Source organism: Strix uralensis, chromosome 14, assembly GCF_047716275.1.
Source record: "Strix uralensis isolate ZFMK-TIS-50842 chromosome 14, bStrUra1, whole genome shotgun sequence".
Taxonomy (NCBI): domain Eukaryota; kingdom Metazoa; phylum Chordata; class Aves; order Strigiformes; family Strigidae; genus Strix; species Strix uralensis.
Genome location: NC_133985.1, coordinates 16,378,924 through 16,396,299, shown reverse-complemented (window position 1 = coordinate 16,396,299; position 17,376 = coordinate 16,378,924). Strand labels below are relative to the sequence as shown.

The window sequence follows — 17,376 nt, the reverse complement described above, 5'->3', positions numbered from 1 at the left end:
ATTCAGTGTGCAGCACCCTGAGTTCTCAGTGTGGTCAAGGCAGGAGAGGAAGGCATCCTGAGAGGACCAGCGGAGTGTCTGAAGGCTAAATGCTCAAAAGTAGGTAGTGGAAGTACCCCTTAGGCAGGGATGTGCCAAACAGGCAATACATCTGGTAAGGACTGTTTACATGTTAGCAGTTCATCAAGTAATGGTGGTCCTAATTGTTAGAAATTGTTGGAGGGTTTGTCAAAAATCTTTATAGAGAGTTTTAAAAGGAAATGGGGATTGCTTATCAGTAGCTTTTTATGCAAAGACTTTTTTGGTAAAAAGATATTTCAGAAAAAGCTATGTACCTTTATATATATATATATATATGGTTAGTGATGCATCTTATTTGTAACCAAAGGGAATCTCCTTGCCTGTCTGCGTTACCCCTAAAGAGCCTTCCTCCAGCTTTGGACCAGTTTAAGTATAAGCCAGCTTGTGCTCATTGAAATCCCTCGAGTCTGCCTGGCACTGGGGAGCAATTCCAAGAGAAGATTAGAGATGGCAAGCATCAATGGGTAACGACTTGAGCAGGGACCTGCATGCTTTACTTGAAGGGACATGGCACACTGCCCTGCAGCGGGGAGTCGATTCAAGCAAATGCAAGTCTAATGATTTGGATTTTGCTATTTCACATTAGTGTTTAAAACTGCTTAGATATAATCCTCCTAGCAAATCTTTCCATGCTTTGCGATGGCAAACATTCACTGCTGCACACTGATTTTTTAATTTTTTTTTTAAAGTATGAACTGGTTATACTGAATTCTTGTGCAGCTGAACAAAGGCTCTCACTGATGCCTGGCAAAGAGGAGAAGTTTTCATGTTTGATTCTATTTGTACAGGAGCATAAAATGGTTCTTTGTATCAATGTGCAAATGAAACATTCAGCCAAAGGTTTGGTTTTGATACTTGCCAGTTGTGTAGTGACTCTGGAAAATGTATATATCAAATACTTGGCAGCAGGAGGTAACTGCTAAATTGCTGTAAAGCTACTGGTTGCAAGTGTTTAGTTGGACATGTTTTCTTGTCTTACAAATTATTATTAAGAAAGTTTACACTGAAGGTTGCTGTTCATTATATGAATCTTTTCTTAGTGGTTGCTCACTTGAGCAACAAAGGAGGTTTTTTCCCCACTCACCCAGAATGTTTCCACTGTGTCTAGTTTGCTCTGGTTTCTTGCCATGACTTCATCAGAAAAAAATCTCAAAGATAGTATGTGCCCCTCAGCTGCAACTGTCTTACTGTACGCTCTCAAGAGGTCCCTTCTCTGTAGGGTGTATGGAGCCCGAAGTCCTCACACTTTCTGATTAAAAGACAAGCCACAGTTCATTTTCTGAAACATCAATCAAAAGCATGCAGTATTTTTATGCAGCACTTGGAAGATTGATCTGAATACTTTGAAATCTGTAGTAGCTATGAACTTTGGCTTGCATCTTCTTGTAAGGAAAAGAAAATGATCCAACCTTTAATGGAAACTAGCAGAAAGTTGGCTTCTACTTAACTTAAAGGAATTTGGGGTGGTTTCTTGTCCCTGTGGTCTAAATGGAATATTTGGCTTGTCCAAAACAACTGCTGCTTTTTGAAAATGCATTTAAAGGAATTTTGGAGATTAAAGTATTGGATTTTCCCACTTTACCACCATGTACTATAGTTACTTCATACTTTCCCTTCTTGGATGAAACGTTTAGCTTACTGTAGTGAGAACTGCTATGTCAGTTGTTCCAGTCAGGATAGTTCTTAGTGAGGATGGAGGATTAAGGCTTTTAACTACATGAGCATGGGGTGGTTTTTTTTTGCATGCAGTGATCTTTCTGAGGCTTGCAAAGAAGATTACTTAAATGGAACGGTGTTGCTGTGGAGTCATTGTTGTTTAATCGGGAACTTCTTTGGCTGTCACTGAGACTAAAATGTTAGCATGGGCTGAATGCAGTTCTGAAAACTAAAGTCAAGTGCCTATTTAAAGTTTTATATAGGAAAGGTGGTTTAAATTGCAGCAACCAATTAGATTCAACTGTTCGGAGATGTTAAAAATAGGTGTCCTAAGCAGCCAAAAATGTGTTGAATTTCCCACCTACTAGTAAGCATTTATTGATTCCTTTAAGGCTGGCACTGAGGTTTCCCTTCTGTTTTTACAGAAGCAACCTTCCGCTTTAGAAGGTTTTTAACATCTTTGGTTCAATAAGCCTGAAAGTTGGGGGACAGCGGAGTTTGGCACATGTTCCTGTATGAGGGAGTATGAAAGTATGAATTTGAGTTTGTGAGTGGTAGAGATAGCAGAAAGAATAGTAAATTAATTGCCTCAGTGTGCCCTCCTGCCTGACGAATAATGATCCAGTAACCAAACAGCATGTGTTAAGGAGGACTTTGACACAAGTTGCCTCACTAATAGAGGTGATTTGATGATCTTGCCCCCATTTTGTAGCTTACTTCCCCCTCCATTGTGCTAGTACAGCTCTGGATGGGGACCTACTGTAAACTAGATTGATGAGATGAGCTGGGTTTGAAACAGGGAAAAAGCCTTTTAACCGAGCTTTACTCCCAAAGATGATGAGTATAGAATAGCAGGGTAATTCGGTGAACTGTGTTTGCTGAGCTGTGTAGAGAGAAAAGACTGTTGGTCTCACCTGTTCAAAGAATTTGCAAGGATTTACTTCAGACCATGGACAAAAGTGTCAGGATTTATCAATCTAAGATTAGTTTTACTTGAAAGTACATAGCAGCCTTGATTTTGTTTGTTTTATGTGAATTGGAAAGTAATTCCACTAAATTGCATGTATTAAGAGTCTTATTTTTTACTTTTGGCAAGATTGACATCTTATCATTACTAAGTGTTATGGTCCTTCCTCCTCCTAATGCAATTTGTGAAAATCCAGTCCTACGTAGGCTGCTCCTGAGTAGCTGTTCTAAATGGGATTACTGAAATGTTGACATTTATCTGAGCTTTTTACTTTTATAATTCATAATAGCCAACTGCTCTGGCTTATGCTTTTTGGGATGGTGAGCTTGTCTTGCCCCTCTGCATGGTGGTAAATTTATGGAGAAACATAAATATTTCCTAATCTGGGAGCATCATATGGACACTTACATCTTGAGGTCTCGTTGCTTGTTACTTCAAGTTTCAAGAGATGTTCTTAGAAATAAAAAAGACTACTTCAGTTAATGTGTGGCCCCTAGAGTATTTTATAACATCAGGCATGGGAAAATATGTCTAGTTGAAGGCATCTGTGAAGCGATACTGAGAAGTAAAAGCTTGAGGAGGGGGTGAAAGTATTTCATTGCTCTGTATGCGTGTTGAAGTGAATTCAGATGCATCTGAAAGGCCACTCTGGCAACTTGCTGTGCAAAACCGAGGCTGACTTTTAGTATGTGTTAGATATGAATTATGAAGTGATCTGAGTCCATATTCAGTGTGCATCTCTTAATAGCATAAAATTATTCAAAGTTGAGTTGTTTCCTAGCATTTATGATTCTCTTGCCTTTCTAGCAAAGGTGGTAACTTTCACATGTAGCATTTTACTTGCATTTTCAGAAGGCAATTGCTTTTTTATATTGCCTTAAAATATGTAGCTTGTCTCTGAGTGGTCTTGCATGTGCTGACAGCCAAAACTAAAACTGCATGTATTTAATGGATTTAGTTTGGGATTCAGGCTAACATTCTTGAAAGAAAGCTTGCCATGTACCATCATATTCCATGATCTCATGGGGAGTGATTGCTCACAGGTTTGGGTGTGGCTGACTTTGGTTTGGGCTAAATAATCTGCCTATTTATTACTACTAGTTTTGGTAAACAGTGTGGTGCTTTTTTTTTCCTGAAGCTTGACAACCAGCCGCCTTCTTGTGGTTCTACTTTTACTTAAAAAGCTATATTTCTTACCACAGCCTTTATCTTCCATGCATCCTTCCCTTACGAGTAGCACTGCAGAGATGATGTTATCCACAACGGGTTACTTGACTAAATGCTATGACAAATTGTTACAGCTACTTGAAAGCAGTTGCTGTTCTGTTTAATTTTACAGTGTCAAGTTACTCTAAGTGCCAAAACTCTCTGTTTCCCTTTTTATAGAGGTCATTATATGTGTCTCACCTGTAAACGTGTCATCCCCGTGTGCCCTCTCCTTTATGGCAGGGAGAACAGATGTTTCTACCTACTGAAAGATGCTTCAGGCACTTGCTGCAGGAGATGGTCACCAGGCTGTCAGAAGCAATCTTTATGGGCAGGCTGGTCTTTCACAAGGAGATGTGTTTACAGAGCATGAAATTAACATTTTTGTACAGAGGCAAATAATTGCTTACAACGGAGACTTTAGTAGCAGATTTGAAGCTTGAATGATTATTAGTAAGGTCAGATGGAGCACGGAGTGATGTCCACCGCCTGAGCAAAGTCATTCAGAACTTTTTAGCTGTTCATTTATGCTGAAAGGTTTTAAGATGTTGTAAAGTTCATGCCTTGAGCTTGTCACTTTTGATAAAAACTTGTAATAGGCTGTGTTGCTATATCTGTATGTGTGGTATGGTTCCTTCAAAATCATTCTTGAATGGAAAATTATTTTTTGACTTGCAGAAGGAGGGGGAAACCCCCATTGCCATTATCTTAGTCTTGAACTATTATCTAGTAGTACTCCAGCAATGGCAGGGTTTTTAAGAGACTGCAGGAAGTGTCTGTGAAACAGGCATTTGTCACCATCGAAAGGGATGTCTGTGAAAGCTTTCTGTGGTCAGGAGATGGGTCTAAAGGGCCAATAGGTCTTGGGTAGTGCTGGCTGTCCTAAGCTGCTCTGGTTAATACTCTCACTCGTCAGGTCAGGGCTTTTTCTTGAGCAATGATGAAAAACTGTTTCCGAAGAATGGATATTGGCAAAATTAACCGGATTGATTCTTCGCTTATGACACAGATCAAGTCTTGAACTTCAGTCTCCTATGGTAATAAGACCAGTTCATCATCACTAATTGCATCTCTTCATTCCTGGTTTCCTCAGCCTGCTTATTCCCTCAAGGTGACTTCCCCACTCAACAGATGTGCATGTCTGACAGAACATTTAAAAACCACTGAGCTTGAAGTAGGTGAACTTTTTGTAGAAGAAATTCTGTTTCGTTGCAATTAACCACATCATAGAATTTAGTAAGTTGGACTACTGTTAAATGTAAGTGTCCAGTCAAAGTGGAGGTAGCTTTTCCTCTCTGCACACCGCAGTTGTAAATGGTGCTTAAGGCTTGCAGTGCTCCATTTTCAAAATGTCAATGCTTCTTCAGGGAGGGACAAATAAAAAAGTAACCAACATCACAAAAGCTGTTCTCAAAACCTTTTTAAAATTGCCCATGTTACACCCATGGTTTTCCCATTGCTTTTCTGTAGGACAGCATTCTTCAGAGGCAGTGGGACTTCCTGTTTTGTTCATATGGTGCTGAACAGCCCTAACTGTAACACCTTGCAGTAGTTACCCGTGTCTGTACTGAAAGTCAGTGCATGTGGCTTTTAAAGGAACATCCAAGCATTGCCTGAACACTCCCCAGAACAACTGTCCTTGTGTTCTAGGAACACTCAAAATCGAGGATACAGGATACGTCTCACTCCCTGCTCCCATTACAAGAAGGCTTTCAAGTAGTTTAAGCTACTTCTATACAAGACTGAACAGAGATTCACCTTCAAAGTTCCTCCAGACAGGTGAAATGGAGCCCGATGTTTCTGCACACTTCATGTAGGCTGGGCAATAGCACTGTTTTGCCAGCACTGTTTTTGCCATGAGGTGGTACACCATAAATTTTCAGAGGACACGAGAGAGATCATGCATACAATGAATTACTCAGATGTAATAAGACCTGTTAATAGCCTACCCCCTTTGAAATAGTCCTAGCAGTGTGAACTTTTTTCTTCCTGTTTAATAAGACTCGGTAGCCAAACACCTAACCAAATGTTAGGAATTTGTATCAGTCATTCTCTGCTGTATCTTACGTACAACCAGGCATTTTACTCCTTTATTGATTTTTCTTTTTTTGTCGATGCTTAAACAGTAATCTTTCAATATGAAGTGAGACTCATAAAAATACTAGATATAACATGTTTGAGTCAAACTGGGTACTACTTTATTCTGGTACAACGAGCTTCAAAATCTCTATTTCAGAGAATGTGCTGCTATACAGCAATTTTTCTCAGTTCCATGGAGCTTCATTGTAGTGAGGTCAGACTATGCACCATAGAGAAGAGAATTTATATTTTATCATAAGGCTAACTGCTGTGCTGTTGTAATGACCCTGAAGGACAGTAAAAGCTCCAAATCAGTTTATTTGGAATATAGTTCTACTGTGCTATAGGAGCTAGAGTAGATCTAGGAGAACAGAAAATATTGTGGTATATTTTAATGTGAATCCTACTGGATGCTTGTAAGACTGTTCAGTAGCCCTCACTTATTTTAAGCTTCCATAAAGTGGACAGTGAAGATTTCTGGAATTCAATGTTTTCAGTGTATTCTCAAGGGAGAGACCTCCCTGAAGACCTTTCTGGTAAAATGAGACTCCTCAAAGTCTAATTGCTTCTTGGCCCAAGATGGAACGTATTAATTTCTCATGTGGCTGACAAGCCTCTTCCATAATTTCGTGTGTTGTGATTTTAATTTCATGTATTTTCCTTTTTTTTCTTTGCAGCAGTGTGGAGAAGTGTGAGGACTGTTTGTAATATTTGCCCTTCTTTTCTGCCCTAGTCAACACCCATTATTTTGCATTTTTCTGTGTATGATGTTCCTGTAAATATCTCAGGATGAAACTTTATTTTTTTTTTTTAAACAGTAGGACACAGATTCATACAGTCCGTGATCTGTCATCTCCTAGAAATGATAAAACAGCTGCTGAACAGCTACATAAGAAGTCATTCAAGCCTTGCATTGGTACAGTTAATACCTTCTTTACTCACCCTTTGAATTGTATCCCAAATTTTTTGATGCATTGTTCTGTTGTCAGGACCACTTTTGAATTTTAATCCTGTTCTCCACTTAGCTGGCAACATCAGCAGATTTAACAAGCATGCTTTTCATTCCAGTATTGAAATCGATAGGTAATTTTACAGGGTCTAGAAAGATTCTGGCAAAGATCGTTTTGACATGAACTGAATGTTTGCATCAAAATGTGTAAGTTTTGATTAGATTTGAGTGAATTCCAATTTGGATATTAAGAATAACAAGACTTGGTATACTCAGGTTTGTGTCATTGAGTGATGCATCTCTTCTGTCTCCTGTCTGCCCTGTTGTTACCTGTCCCAGAAAGAAGCTGATTGCTTCGTAGTTTTCAATCATGGCACTGCTGTAGTTAGGAGCTGTTTGTCACTTTTATGGTGACACCCAAAAGTGATTTGCCACCTTTTAGGCATGTACAGTGTGTTGGTATCTGCATCCGCAGCCCTGTTCTTCTTTAATTCCCCAGGTGTGTTCGTTATCTTTCAGTTATTGGAAATCCCATCCATCTTCCACAGGTGCCCTGAGACTCTCAACCAGCTTCTTCCCAGGCCCAACCAATTTATTTTACCAGTTTCTATTTTTTATCCCTACTGTACCAGGCTTAGTGTACCCTCTTGCTACGCTGGCACTATGAGCAATCAGGTAGTTTCTTGACATGGGCAGCTGCAAGTTGCAGTATGACAAGTGGTGATCAATACTAGAGAGCATCTCTAGGAGGGACCAATGTACCTACACAGGATCTAGCCTCTAGGTTCAGCATTTCAGTGTAGATTACTTAATCCTTTCCTGGCCTTGGGTCAGCCTCATCTCAGCCCAGGGTAGAGGCATGGACAAGTAAAAGCCTTGGGATGGCATAAAGGTGTGTGATGTTCACAATTTCATGCTTTATTCGGAAGGTGTAGAGTCAGACCTCTTCAGCAGCTTGCTTAGGAGAGACGTATTAAACCTGGGAAGTGTGATCAGATGGCACATCCAGTACCCACAAGTACTGCAGGGAGTTCTGCCAGTGCTTTCCTTGTGGAGGGAGGAGTGGCAAAAGGGTGGCAGACACTCTCTTGCTGCCTGTGCATACTTGACACTTCAGCTTTAAACTGGTGAGAAGTCTCTATCCGTTATTGTAAACACAATTTATTTTTAAAGTGCCCAGAACTTTCCATGGAATAATCTTCCCCATATGGTTCATGGTGGGGTTTTAGTCCTTAATGATGTGATGTGCATGTTGTGCAAGTCATCTTTGCAACCCATCAGTGGTGGCTTGGTTTCCTACAACGGGTTGAAGACTGAAGTTAGGATTTTTGTGCTCGCCTTTTTGTTCCCAGTGGAATAATGCAGCTTGTGCCCGATCTCAAGAAGTGGCTCGTGCTTCCTGATGAGAAGAACTGCTTACAGGACCGCCGTAAGGGTACAAGTCTCCTACAACTATTGCCCAGCTGCTCTGCACTGCAGTGTGCAGCAGGACTCCTCCTCCCCATCAAGGGCACTAATTCTGTGTGCTGCCTTCTGTACAAGGGGAAGTCGGAGATGCAAACAAAGCACAAATACATCAAATGAACTGACAGCATAAACATGGGGAAATTGGAGGTAGCATGGCTCGGATTTTTTTTGAGTAACTGGGGTAATAGCAGTAAGTCTGATTCTGAGAGGAGTGTGATTAATCCTGGCATAGATCTGTGTGCTTGCTATTGCTGGGTGCAATGTACTAGTTGTCTGAGCAGCAGTTAAATAACTTCTTGGGAAGAAGAGGCGTGTTAAATGTTGCTTTTTAGTGCTGATGTTTTCAGTTTAACATAACACTGTCAAGAAGCATCAAGTCTGCCAGGAAGTTGGTAGAGAATTTACTTCAAAATCCTTAAAATAACTAAAAGGAAAATAGTGGTATTCTGTAGCTGAAAACCAGAAAAATGTGGTTTTGCTGCATTGCTGTTAACAAAAAGCTGTGCTGAGGCCGATGCTAACAGTGTGAATCAGGATGCAAAGCAAAAGGTGGGCTCCTTCAGAGCATCACTTGAGGTAAATGTTTAATTGGAAATGATTTATTTTTTTTCCTAAACCAAAGCTGTCACAGTGATTGTTATGGGTACTGTTGGTTGCCCAGTGACTGGAAGGTAAGCAAGCAGTGTCAGCACTGAAGGTGCTTTATGAAGAGAGCAGAAAATAAAATAGAAAACTGCTTGTGATTCTCTTTGCTTTATTGGAGTTAGCAGGAACTGTTTTGTTCAAGTGATGTGTAAGTATTACATGAGCAAGGTATTGTTCCTGGTAGCAGGAGATAACTGGGGGAAAAGTACTCTCTGAAAATACCTATAAACCTCTTGATGTCTTAAGTTCTCCCTAGAATACTTTTGGCCTGGGTCTGTATTTAGCAGGGGGGGTGCGGGGGGTATTCTATGTCACCTGGCCACATTTCCAGAGACAGTTTATTGTTAAACTGCAGCTGTGATCTGCTGAGCACGATGAGCTGGCACAGCGTGTCTGGGGTTGATTTCCTGTACTAGCAGGTGAATGCCACTGGTAGATGATGTGACATCTCTGATTTTAGGTGTGACTTTTTGGCAGATAACGTTGGCATTCTCAGTCAGACTGTACCTCCTTTCGAATTCTTGATAGGGATATTTCTATAATTTTCCGCGTAACTCCTAATGATGGATAAGAGCCCAAGAAAAAAGATAAAATACAGACTTTTCCATTATCTTTCAGAATTTGTTAGGGGAAAAAACAATTCCTAAGCTTGATATGCAGCTTGCTACAGGAGGCACTGTCTGCTGATATAAACCACAAAATCTCAGTACCTGGCACACAACTAAATGGGAATTATAGTTCTTATTCCAGTTTTTGAATCATATCTGTCACATAGCTTTTGTATGGATTGAATGTAGTTTTCAGCAGCAGTAAATGTTGGTTTGTTGGGGTTTTTTTAATCTTTTTCTGAGTGTTTCAGAACAGTGGTATTAACCTTTCTGAAGCCAGTGTACTTCACATGCTGGCAAATCTTTGCCCCTCACCAGAGCATCAAACTTCTGTGATGTGCTCTTGAATTTTGCTTGAATAAGTTTGGCATCAGCCCAATTTCCATGAAGAAAGGTAAATATCTGATCTATGCTGTCAGCTGTTGCAGAGACTGCTGCAGCTCTGTGAGGCTTACGGAGACCTTTTAGTGCTCTGCCTGCTTTTCCAGGCAAAAACCAGATCGCTGCTGTTTACTATTATGAACTATAACTGTTGGCAAGCTTTCAGACTGCCTTGCGCATCCTACCTCAGAAAACATCTTATAATTCAGTCTGTCTTACTTGTGCCTTTCTCTATCACAAAGTGCAAGGAGTCTTGGTAGTATGGCTTGCACATTGCTAAGTCCCAGAATTGAGTGGTTTTCTCTTGATTTGTCTGTCTCTACAGAAAATATTTAGACTTCTTCCTTCGGGTGTCTAGCAGGTAGGTTTTGGCCTGTCCTGGCTTCAAAGATTGTTGGACAATTAGCAGCCATCTCTTTTTTTTGTTTTTTTAATACCAGTTATACCAGGGTTTCCCAAGGACCCGGTGCCCATCCAGGTAGATTCCATTTTATGAAAGGCACAAATTGTCATAGTTCTTTCATCATTCAAATAGTTACAAATGCTGTAATTTTTTTTGTAAACTGAACAAAGTCAAATTTGCAGTCACATGTTTGCCAGGTCCACCTACGTGCAGCACTCAGTCTAGTTGTAATCTTGTATTGGTTGTCTGAGTGCTGTGAATTTCGCTTGTGTAGTATTTCTGTGTTAAAGATGTACAGGATGTTCAATGTGGTGTATCTTTTAATGAAATTTCTGCTAGTCTGGTATATGGTTTGATTCTCTACTAGTATTCAAAATATTTGGAAGCTGTGTTCATCTGAGCAGTCCTTGATTGGTTTAACGTTCCTATAATCTGATCAGGAGTTTAAAGCTCAAGTACAGGGAATTCATGGAAATGATGGAATTAATAGGTTTTGTATCCTGCATTTTTATTAATTCTTAATGCAGATTATTCAAATGTTTCTGCATATGTGACATAATCTGTAAATCTAACTGGCCAGTCAGATTTCAGAAATGCTGCTCCAAAGTGTGTCCTTACAGAAAAGCACTACAGCCTGTGTGCCGTTTGCTCCTGTTAAATGGAGCGTGGTTATATGCAGACATCTGGAGGGTTCTGCTTCAAATGTCCGTTTCTCAAATTGATCTCGAAACCAGCTTGCTCAGTCTTCTTTCTGTGAATATAAGGCTTGTTGTATTTAAGACAGCTTCAGGTAGCACTAAATGCTGTGGAAAACAAAGTACATCTCTATGGATTTCATACTCGATAGCTTCTGCCAGGAGTTGCAGTCAAAAATCAGCTCTTGGACGCATGATAAAATACTGCACGTATGTTGGCTCCTTGGGAGAGCTCACCTAGTTTTAAATTTCCAGAAAGCATGTAAAACAGAAAGGGAAAGTGGGAGGGGTGGAAAGTCTTTAATCTCATTTGAAATGGCAGTTCAGAGATTACTTTTGTCTACATCTTCATATTTCATGTATTTGCTGTCAAAGCCCCTCCTGGCTGTCGTACCTCAGGCAGGGTGAGTAATGGGTTGTCTCCCATCTCCACCGGAGGGTAGCCCAGGGAGTGACGTCTTGTTTGGGAATTTTATAATGTGTTGCTGGATCTTAAAGCAAGGTCAAAGAAATGTGCTTATTGCTTGAGGGGGAAAATGAGGAGGTTTCTGATGCAACAAAATGCCTGCAGGAGCTTATTCCACGTTTTTTAGCAGATCCCTGAGACGTGCTACTATGTGGGAAATGGAGCATTTCTGTAGATGGGAAGGGCTGTAAACGTTTTAGCGAACAGAAAACATGAGAAAGCTGTTGTGGGCAAATGGAAGCAAGGAGTCCTGTTCTGAAGTCTAAAACTAGGCCAGCTGGGTTTTTAACAGCTGAAAGAAAAGACTGAGACTGAAACTGCTGTGCTGTCACAAGGTGTGCTAAAACCTGAGGAAGAACTTGCTGCTTGGTGCTCTGTGCTGACTTTGGAAAGGCACTGTGCATTGGAGGACTGGATTGAATTACTCAAACAGTAAGCTTAGAACAGCAAACACTGCAAGACTAATATTATTTCTAAAGGTAAGTGAAGAACAAAGTGTAAGGTGTTTGGTAGAAATAGATGACCAAGCTGCATGTCACATCGCTGTCCTCAGCAGATGTCTTTAGACTTAAGGGCTGATGAACCAGGACTTTTTGCTAGATAAAACTTTGTTTGTGCTAAGGGATTTTCAGCAGTTGAGGTTGAATAAAACTTACTAGCTGAAGGAATTTAAAGTGGGGGAAAAAGTTTTAGTTCAAGCAAGTACTGTTCTAACACCTGATACAAAAAGCTTTCTGCATTAAAAAGTACAGAGTCATGTAAAATCGGGTAATGCTTAAGCAGTAGGCTGTCCTGTCCACCAAGGAGCTGCATGCCTGGCTTTCTGCAAGGAGTGTATTTCCTTAATAGCTCTACAAGCAGCTACCAAGTGTCCCTGGGTGTTCTGCAGAAAAGGCTCTGCTTTGTGTCTGTGTGCACTGATCTGTTCAGCTGGTTCTGGTCTAGCTGTGGTTTAATTAGCTGAAATGGTGTAAGGACTGACCCAGGAGTGCCAGCAGTATTTGTGGCTCTACTTTCTGAAGGAAGCAGGTAGTTTTCATACCCTGAAGTGTGGCTTTCTCAAAGAAAAACACAAATCTGAACGTGTGGGTTTCAATATTACTGCTCTTTCAGGTGGGAAAGAAGAACATGACGGCCAAGTGGTAGCATTGTGCAGGAAACTGTTAGGTCTGGTTTGAACCTGTCGCTTGGATCTGAGTTGCAACACAGCTGTGAAGATGTACTTGGCTTTTTTGTCTTTGAAAGCACTTAATCACTCCACATGATGTGCTGCCATTTAGTCCTGTTACCTTTTAATAGTTCCTGAAATGTTGAAGGTATGGATTATGTTAATGTAGCTTTTAAATTTTTGATGGACTGAAATAGCTTCAAAAATTAACCTTTTGAAAACACTTGGGTAGATTGCACGGCAGGCTTTTAGCAGCTTTCTTTTTCTAGTAGTATGCTATCTCCTGTTCCAGTAAATGAAGAGCTTTGACTGACCAAGGTTACGTTCAGCTTCCTGAACTAGGACGAATGCCTCCAGCTGATGTTGGGGATATTTTTATTTTTCATTAGATCATCTGAAATGCTCAGCTGTTTTCATGCCAGTACGAATGATGGAGGCTGTTTGTGCTGCACGGGTGTTGTACCAATTTGCTGTTCAACACATGCTAATAGATCTCTGACAAACCAAAAAAATAATTTTATTTCTTCATGAGCAGTAAGACTTGATATCTGTTTGTTTATGAAAAGGTTACCTGCATTCAGTGTGGATGGTCCCACAGTCATTAAAACCTAGGTTTCTCTGCAGTGAGAGGGAGGATTCTTCCTGGTTTCTGCCAGTCCTGGCTTCTCTCACATCTCCTGCTTTCCTACCCCCTTGGGTCCTCTAGGTTTTGGAGTACTGGAGAGAAGCTGCCTATAAACGTTTCTTATTTCTGCTTTGCCGTGGCACAGATCGTGACAACTAGGTTGTACCTGAAGTGTGCTCGAGTGTTCCACTGAGTCTACCTCATGTTGCAACTTCCTTTAATAAATAGAGGAATGGTTTCTATTTGCTCTCCCTTTCCCTGTTTGTTTTTTGTTTGGTTTTTTTTTCTTCTGGATTGTTTTGTTGTCTTTGACATCTAGTTGTAGGATATAAATGCAAGATACACTTGCTGAGGTACTAGGATAAATGCAGAGACCTGGGATGGAACAGATGCCCCCTTCAACACTGTCTCCGAAGATCATAGCTTCCTGGGTCTGATCATAGCTCCTTGGTTTAAAAGAAAATAATAAGTCAGCAAAACAAATGTTTGAACAGGGTTTGAGATCTGTACAGCATTATGATTAGCATAGGCGCGTCAGCAAATCTTTTTTTTTTTTTTTCCTTGTGTGTAGAAAACTCTTGGCTTACATCTCCATCCACCCTTTTATTCTGGCTGGAGTCAGACACACTAAATAGTGATTAAACAAAAAATTAAAATTCCATTTTTGTGCATTTGGCGTTTGAACACTGATCAATTGCTTTGGCGGCATGTTAAGTAACAGCACGGTAGACAACAGAAGGGGCTTATTTACAGCAATCTGTCTAAATCCATTTTCAATGTATTGCTTAATATGCCTTTCTACTTTAATTCATTTTCAGTTTTTAAAAAATGAAGTATGGAAACATGCAGGAGATTGCTGGAGAAGTAATCACTCCTTAGTGGTAAACAACTTCCAATTCTTAAAGAAAAGAAAGTGTGCTTGAGCTGAAATAGAACTTACGGGCTTTCTGTAGGAGTTAATGGATAAAACTCAATGGCTTGTGCACATAGCTTGACTAGATAATCATAATGAACCCTTCATGTTTTGAAATCTCGTTTTTGCACTGCTGTTTACAACTGATCATTTAAAAAACTAAAAGATTTTTGCAAAATGAGAAGCTAAGGTAGAACAAAACAGAAAATTGCAAAGGCTGTAGCCTTGCTGACCTGTTTTATAGGGACAGAAATCCAGATCTGTAATGCAAATTTACTCTAGCCAGGTAGCATCGATAACTGCAGTGTTCAAACAAGGATCACTGTGTTCCACAGTTAAAATGCAGATAAGGGGGGGATGTGCTGGTGAGGTTTGGACAAAAATGTTTTGTCTCCTGCTATGCAATTAGAATTATTGAGAAATTAGCATAAAAGTGAAAACTGACATGAAATACACCATTACAGATAAGACACAGCTCCCCACAGATGAGATTCTTGTTTAACAGTTAAAGCAAAAGTCAGTCCTAGGAAACTTGCTGTGTTTTGCAGATTGCTTAGATATCGCAGTCTAGAGCGTCTGTTGAAGGGGTATCATCAAGTTATGTAATTTGCATAATTGAGTCAAATTCCATGCAGCATCCCTGAAGGAAACCACTAAAAATAGCAACATTCTGGTCCCTGTATGCTGTGTCTGGATTTCAAGAGCTCAGACATCTTTTACAAAGAGGGAAAAAAAAGGGGGGGGGGGGAAGGGTCTTCCAAAATAACATCAATGTCAGCAACCTGCCCGTGTTCACAGTGAGAGAGACTCTGAGCACATATATGCATATCTTCCCTCTGCCCATGATGGCATGCTGCCCGCAACTTTACACACTGCTCTGCTAATAGTGATGACATGAGCATAAAAACTGTAGTTGAGGGGGGGAAGGCAGTGTTTTATTGTTCGCGCTGGTTTTGGTAGTCTGCTGAAATTGTTGGTCTTGAAAGTGTGATTCTTAACAAGAAATACGATGCTAATCAGCCTGCTGGAGCTACACCTTCCCTTCAGGGCTCTGTGGATCGTGGGTGCCGACAAGGTCACTGAAGCAAAGACACTGATATTCACTTTCTAGCACTGAGAGTCACTTCAAAATTAATGTTCAGACATTGTTGACAGAACTTGTCAGTGACTCACAGCAGACTTTTCAGATACGGTGTTTCAATAGCAATGTGCAAAACCAATGTAAGCGTTGTATGTTTGCTTGCGAGGGATGCAGTTAGAAATATTCTAACCTCTTAACATTTACTCAAGTTGAATTAAATTTAATGGAGCATTTCTGAATTAGTTTGACTAATGAAACTCTTCTGCCCAAGACCAAAAAAACTCCAGAATGCAGCATGTCTGCCCTGACCATCTGCAGCCATGTCTACCCTTCAAGATTTTCAAAGCCACTTGAGAGGTATGTCAGTCCAACAGAGATTAACGTTGTGTTTATCTCGTGTGAATCACATTTGGCTTTAGTTGTACAATGAGCACTGCAGGCAGAGGAACGGATGAGTTACCTTCCACAGTCCTCATTTTACTTTGCTGGTGCCAACATGAAAAAAAGTTGGCCCTTTTAAGTCTCCACAACTGAGCACTGTACAGAGCCTGTTCCTCAGGACTTAAGGATCGGTAACTTATTCCATGTGCCTCCAAAGTCCAACACTACAGTTTGGAAAGGTCTGGATAACTGATGCGTGTACTCCATAGTTTCCCCTCTTGCCTAATTTAAAGTTTACAAATTACTGAAGTTTTTCACTTGACATGTGTGGCCTTGACAGGCTTTAGCTTAGCCCAGCTCAAAGATATTTTCATGCGTAAATTATTTTGGGTCTGAGAGAAGTAACACATTTATCTACTAGACTTTCTGCTGTCCACCTGCCTGATTTGGGCTCTGTACATAATACAGCAGCAGTCTCTGATTTCTTCTTTTTTCCTTTTTTTAACAGCACTGGAGGATAGCGTGCTACTGCCTGCTTTCACTTGGTATTGCAGTGTTTAAATCGCTTGTCGGGCTCTTGCTTGCTCTGAGGGTATTTAAATGCACGTTGCTGACCTTTCTGAAGAATGGCTTGAAGCTGTGCAGAAAATTCACTTCCCTATTCACATTATCCTGTGTTGAGCACACAAACACAAGAGCGACTCCAGCCCTGAGCCTGGGGGTGCTCACCCTGAGCAGGGATAGCTGGAACTGCTTCTTAATGGCTTTAGATTGCTGCTTGGCCTGATGAGCGCTGGCTGCTTTGGTGGTACAGCTTTGTAATGGTGTGAGATACCCCTCCTGAAACAGCCGATAGCCCAGTGGTGTGGCTTCCCTCCAGAGGATGCTGGAGATGTTGGTGTGAATCCTTTGAGGTGTCCTTCAAACTTGTCTCCCGTCTCCTGAGAGCTGTTGTGGAGGGCAGCTCAAGATCCATCCTGTTAGTGTATTTTGAAAGGAGAGCAATCCACACAGGTACCCTCAGCAGTGGACGGGTGTCTTCTAAGGGATGTTTTCAGGCTAGAGTTCAGAGGGAATGGGTGTGCCTCTGCAATCGTAGTTTAAGTTGCCTGAGTCCCAAAGAGTCAGGGGATTTAGAACACACTTACCAGTGTTCTGTTAGGCAGCTTGGATGTCTCTTTGCTGGTGGGTCTCTCTTTTCCTCTCTTTCTTCAGCGTGCCTGACTTCCCCTGGTCACTTCACAGGGACTTGGCATAGGGTGCTGGGTTACCACATGCAGTATGGGTAATCATGAGGCTCAGAGTCTCTCTCCGAGTCTCCCTGTGTGGCTCCTTTTAGATGTAGTCCCTAGACACTCTTACAATGCTCTTCAGTGGTGGGTGGGATTTCTAGAGTAACTGCTGGTAAGGGGTTTACACGTGTTAAATTGCCACAAATGGCAGAAGGGATAGTGGCGTTGTAAACGATTCTCCTAGTGTACTCATTCAGTCTGGAGTGCTATAAACAAGAGACAAAAGAGACTTAAAATATCGAGGTTTCAGACTTGCCAGTTGTTCCTGTGCCCAGTATGACACTTGTGCACGAGTTTAGTTCGCAGAAAGTTG

General features: G+C 40.9%; 1 protein-coding gene across 5 annotated transcripts in view; it reads left to right on the top strand.

Moving 5' to 3' along the window:
* GALNT10 (polypeptide N-acetylgalactosaminyltransferase 10) overlaps positions 1 to 17,376 on the top strand; it is an 88,017-nt gene that overhangs the window by 21,471 nt on the left and 49,170 nt on the right. Inside the window, exon 1 of one of the 5 annotated variants that reach the window (XM_074883487.1) lies at positions 15,725 to 15,747. The exons of the other annotated variants lie outside the window; for them this stretch is intronic. The gene's annotated coding sequence lies outside the window, so the exon portion shown is untranslated. Of the gene's footprint in view, positions 1 to 15,724; positions 15,748 to 17,376 lie in introns of those variants that run through there. 5 annotated transcript variants of the gene reach the window in all.